The sequence below is a fragment of the Muntiacus reevesi genome, chromosome 19, assembly GCF_963930625.1.
Source record: "Muntiacus reevesi chromosome 19, mMunRee1.1, whole genome shotgun sequence".
Classification (NCBI taxonomy): Eukaryota; Metazoa; Chordata; class Mammalia; order Artiodactyla; family Cervidae; genus Muntiacus; species Muntiacus reevesi.
The window spans coordinates 9,945,803-9,951,696 of NC_089267.1; the positions used below are offsets into that span (position 1 = coordinate 9,945,803).

At 39.2% G+C, this 5,894-nt stretch overlaps 1 long non-coding RNA gene across 1 annotated transcript; it reads right to left on the reverse strand.

Moving 5' to 3' along the window:
• Positions 1–1,960: 1,960 nt before the first annotated feature.
• On the reverse strand, positions 1,961–5,242 carry LOC136150829 (uncharacterized). Its single transcript, XR_010659938.1, has 3 exons — positions 5,042–5,242; positions 3,988–4,127; positions 1,961–3,536 (listed from the first exon to the last, which is right to left on the reverse strand). It is a non-coding gene; the product is annotated as an uncharacterized lncRNA (long non-coding RNA).
• Positions 5,243–5,894: the final 652 nt, after the last annotated feature.

Consider the following 5,894-nt stretch of genomic DNA (forward strand, 5'->3'; position numbering starts at 1 on the left):
CTGAGGAAGGTAGTGATCTCTCTTTGCTATTCTTATCTCTCCTTGCTATTCTTTGGAACTCTGCATTCGGATGGCTATATCCTTCCTTTACTTCTTTGCCTTTCACGTCTCTTGTTTTCTCAGCTATTTGTAAGGCCTCCTCAGACAACCATTTTGCCTCTTTGCATTTCTTTTTCTTGGAGATGGTCTTGATTGCTGCATCATGTACAATGTCACAAATCTCTGTCCATTGTTCTTAAGGATCTCTATCATATCAATTTATTAGGGATTTGATTTAGGTCATACCTGAATGTCTAATGGTTTTCTCCACTATATTTAATTTAAGTTTGAATGTCACAATATGGAGTTAACATCTGAGATACAGTCAGCTCCTGGTTTTGTTTTTGCTGACTGTATAGAGCTTCTCCACCTTCGACTGCAAATAATATAATCAATCTGATTTCAGTATTGGCCATCTGGTGATGTCCATGTGTAGAGTTATCTCTTGTGTTGTTGGAAGAGTGTGCTTGCTATGAAAAGTGTGTTCTCTTGGCAAAATCCTGTTAGCCTTTGCTCTGCTTCATTTTGTATTCCAAGGCTGAACTTGCCTGTTACTACAGGTATCTCTTGACTTCCTATGTTTGCATTCCAGTCCCCTATGATGAAAAGGACATCTTTTTTGGGTGTTAGTTCTAGGTCTTGTAGGTCATCATAGAAACTTTCAAGTTCAATTTTTTTGGCATTAGTGGTTGGAGCATAGACATGATATTGAATGTTTTGCCTTGGAAATGAACAGAGATCATTATGTCATTTTTGAGATTGCATCCAACTACTACATTTTGGACTCTTTTGTTGACTATGAGGGCTACTCCATTTCTTCTTAAGGGATTCTTGATATTAATTTTAATCATATGTCTAAATTAACCAGTCATTTAAAAAATGTTACCATTCAATATGTAATCACATAAAATAGTCTTTTTTAATATGTCATGAGTTAGCACTTGTGAACAACTCTGTTAGGACCTTTCAAGTGGTCAGGAGCCACGTGTAGTTGGTGGTATCCACAGCAGGAAGCACAACCCTGTGTTCACTCAGCCAGAGTTACTGAACTCTGTATTTATATCTCTATGTTTACATAATCTTTATTCCTTTTGCTTTGACATATTCAAACTAGAAAGACTCTGAGTACTGAAAGTGAAAATAAGTTATGAAAAAAAGAAGTAAAGAAAGCAATGATAATAGGGTCATTACTCGGCAATTTCTAACAATGCCTAGGAAAGCTATGGTCTTCAGTGACTTCTGTCAGATTGCTTAAATATTTTGAGTTCAACTGCATGCCCATTTAAGAACATAAGGTTCATTTATTATGTTTCCCCCTTGGCCAAGCAGAAATCTAAAAATACACTCCTAAGTTGTTAGGTTTGACCAAACTCTTTATATAAATATCCGTTTGCTTGTTGTTGTTTTAGCAAAAGAAAAAGCCAATCTCCTGTCTTTGGGTTCTAAAAACTTTAGGAAACTGATTTTTCCCTAAGCATTTCCTTCCTCTAAACCATGTACAGACTGAAAAAAAGGAAGTGAAAATCAGATTTTATTTTATTTTTTTTCCTACAAGAGGACAGAAAAGACAGTCCCTCCCCCACATGACTGACATTCTTTTGCCATTTCCCCTCCCACCACCATATCCCAAATGATGATTAGAGGATGGAAAATTGGCCCCTTTATATAAAGTTTCACTCTGTAAACTAAACCCTGGGGAATGTTGGCCTCAGGAATCATATCTCATCTGATGGGTTTGGAAGGGCCTAAGGGGAATCACCATGTCACATAGATCCCTTTTTGTCTTTCAGGCAATGTTTTCCCAACATTGGACAAACAGCAGACAACAGTAGACAGTAAGTGCTTGTTCAATCAAATTTTTTTAATTATTGGAGGAAATTCAAGAAAAATTTCTGCAGACTAGTATAAAAGAAAAGCAGTTTATTATTTGCACATATACTAATGGAAACACTTAGAAGATATAGTTTGATAGAAAGAAATTGCTTGTGGGACAAGAGTGATATAAAGATGTGGTAGAAAAACCTGGAATTTAAAAGGGCAACTAGCTCCCAGACGTTATTCCTTAACCGTGTCTTCATGTGAAATTTTAATATGAATAAAAACTAACTATAAAATAAAGATAAGATAATATGTAGAAGAATGTTTACCAAATTTTGGTCAAGGAGAATATTTTAAGGTAGTAGATCAAAACTGAAAACACAGTTATGTTTAACTTGTCTACCTATATACATATATGTGCATTATATATGTAGTATTTAATATATAGCTTATGCAAAACAATGAATTGGGAAAATTATATGCAATTAGAATACTATCAGAAGACATAACTAGTTATTGTACCTAATATACAAATGGCCATTAAAAGGAAAAGCAAGCTATAAATTAAAAAAAAAAAAGACTACAACATCTTCTTCCTCACTAGTGAATCAGAAGTGCAAAGTATACAAAAATCAGATGAAAATTTTAATGAATTACTTAAGCAAAGCAAGCAAGCAAAAAAGTAACATCATCCAACTACAGTGAAATAGGTCAGTTATCCAGCTGCTGGGGGTGTGAATTGCTTGAATAAATAGAGTGGACTTCACAGTGATTTCTTGTGAATAATAGCTAACAGCATTAATGTTAGTTGTCTGAGCTTAAAACATTTTAGCAAAGTATCTTTCAGAACTGTTTGTAGGGCAAAGTGAAGCCATATTGATTATTGTAGTTATATGTCCTTCCGTGCATGCTCATTTGTATCCGACTCTTTGCGATTCCATGTACTCTAGCAGCCCAGGCTCCTCTCCCCTTGGGATTATCCAAGCAGGAATACTGGAGTGGGGTGCCATTTCCATTTCAAGGTTTATGTCCTTACAGAGAAAAGCAAATATCATATGATATCATTTACATATGGAAGCTAAAAAAAAATACAAATGAACTTACTTCCAAAACAGAAATAGACCTACAGATGTAGAAAGTCTAGAGTTACCAAAGGGGAAAGGGTTAGGAGGGATAAATTATCAGTTTGGAATTAATATATGCACACTACTATGTATAAAATAGATAAACAACAAGGACCTACTGTATACCACAGGGAACTGTACTTGGAAAAAGCATCTGAAAAAGAGTATATATAAAGAATATGTGTGTATATATAAAGAATATATATATATATATATCTAACTGTATCACTGAGTTGTACACTTGAAACTAACACATTGCAAATCAACTATATGCCAACAAAATCTGAAAAAAAGAGCAAAAAACTATATGTCCTTATGTATTTTTATAAATGCAAACTGATAGTAGCCAGCTGGATAATTTGCCTTATGCTGTAACTTTCAATTTGCCTGTGTGCCTACTTTGCCGATGGACCAGGAGTGGGAGGCACAGGGCTGGCTTTGGGCCAGGGCTGCTCATGGCCTCCGTTTGTCTCCTCCGTCCCTTCCATGCAGCAGTGGCTGGGAGACTGTTGCTGCTGACAATACAGATGAAGGAAGCTTCCTTATACCATCAGCCTGGGGTGAGAGAGAAAAGGCAGCCTCCACTGGATTACACTACTGAGATGTGAGGGTCAATCTGGTCATCGTGTCCTAGCCTAACTCGACAAACAAAACCTAACTAAAACAACAATACAGATAGTATTTTTAGGGACTATAGAACATATATATTCTCTCTGGAGTTATCTATATAACACACACACACACATATATGTATATGTCATCTACCTATCTTAAGGCCTCTCTCCCTTGACCATAATTGTACAAATATTCCTCTACACATTCTTTTGATTTTGTCTGTATATTTAGTTTTTACATTTATCAATATTAAATTTCATTGAGAGCAGTCAGATGCACGTGACACAATATAGCATCCTCGACTGGATGAAATATTACGAGTAATTTGGAACTCATTTTTAAATCTTCTATCGCTTTCGGGTTGTTGCTGTGTAAACACATCATCACTCACCTGTAGTTACACTTGCTAACCGAGTGCCAGGCAACGGTCCTGAAGAGATGCTGCACCCACTTTAAATCTACTTCCTGTTGTGGTGGTGGCACCTGAGGCTTTGGAGGCGGCCTCATTGCTGAAATGACCACCCCTTCTGCCTTCACGGGTAAGAAAAAGATCACCGTTAACAAGAACATGAAGACGTTTGTTCACCATCAACAAGGAAAACCACACGCTAGGACACATCATTCAGTCACAGCTGCTGAAGGCCCCACAGGTGCTGTTTACAGGCCACAAAGTCCCTCGCCCCTTGCAGCACAAGACCATCATCCATGTGCAGAGTGCCCTGGGTTGCACCCCCAGGAGGCCCCCACCCGTGCCATCACAGACCTCACCAGGAAGCTCTCCCTGCCGGAGGAGCGAGTCTGAGTGGCCATCAAAGACCAGCAAGGAGGAAATGAGTGGTGTGCTGCACCTGGCCATTTTCTAGGCACCAGGTGGACAAGAACACTTCTTCCCACTGTGGGCCTCCTTGTAGAGATAACGGTGAGTCCCTCACCCCTGGCATTGATGTATCCTACATGCAGAGTCTGCTTCATAATTGTAGCTGAAGAAGACCCAGCTGTGGGCTGAAGCACAAGCGACTTCACAGCAAAGGACCGTCAGTTCAGTGGAGGTAGAGGATCTGTTCTGAAGACACCCTGGGAACTTGTTTCAGAGTGGACTGGCCCAGAGACCCCAGATATCTCTCTGTGAGGGTGGTGGGAACAAACTTGTCCTGGACAAAAACTGGGAACCTGGGGCTGCCAGCCAGCATCTCAAGCAGAGGAGAGCTGAAAACCCTTGTGCTTCCAGGAGTCTCTGCCCCAGAAGCTTCAGTTGCTGGGCCTGTCTGCCTCCCGCAGGGTGGGGACACCCAACGGTCCTACAGACAGCTCTCCCCAGGATTTTCTTGCATAGTAGAGTTTCATAAAAATAATAGTTGCCAATAAAAGTCAATCAATCAATCTACTTCTCATACCTCTTCTGAACATCTTGTCCTGACCAGCGTTCTAGTCTCTGGAATTCTTACCTGGTTTCATGTTCTTCCACTTTCTCCCTCACCTCTACCCTGGGATGTGGGTCTCAGGCTTCACTTTGGGATCCCTTGATCACTGTTCTCAGACTGTGACCCATGAACAATTCAGCTTCCACTTTCCAGCTCCAGACTTGGACTCAGGGACCTCGAGCCTCTGCACAATGTGAAGCCTCTCACTGAGTCTCTTGGTGTATTTCCTTGGATGCCACAGTCATTCAACCCCAAAACCTCAGCAGTGGGATTGGGGAGAAGGTCAACACCCTTAGATGGAGGTAGCAATAGAGCAGGAAAGGCATCATCAGATCTTCTTTCAAGGTTAATGATCCAACATCAAAATACATTGTGGAAATTCTACAAATGCTTAGATTGTTAAGCATGTTGGACTTTTCATGGCCCCTGGATTCCCAAGTGAACAAAGCTTGAAAAGTTCCTGTTAATAAGTTCATTATTAACGAATAGGTAAGTTTTAACCCAGAACACTTAATTTTACAGACTTCGTTAAATTGTGTGGATGCCTCCAGCTGATACTTTGGGATCCTGCTGAAAATCATTACTCCATGGAGGTATGTTTCTCTGGAGAGCTAGGATTAATTAAATTTCACTTTATCTTTTTGGAGATCCCATATAATTCTTTCCTTAGTGAAAATAAGCTGAAGTTGGACCAAAATAAATCCTAAACATTAATCACCTAGAGAATTGTTGCATGGATTATTTTTCCACCTGTGTAATGTAATCTCATGCAACTATTAAAATAAAAACTAGAAAGACAAGTTTGATATGTGGAAGATTAGCAGGGAATAATGGTATGAGAAATAGCAGAACGTGGTGTTTTCTTTTCTAGAATCAC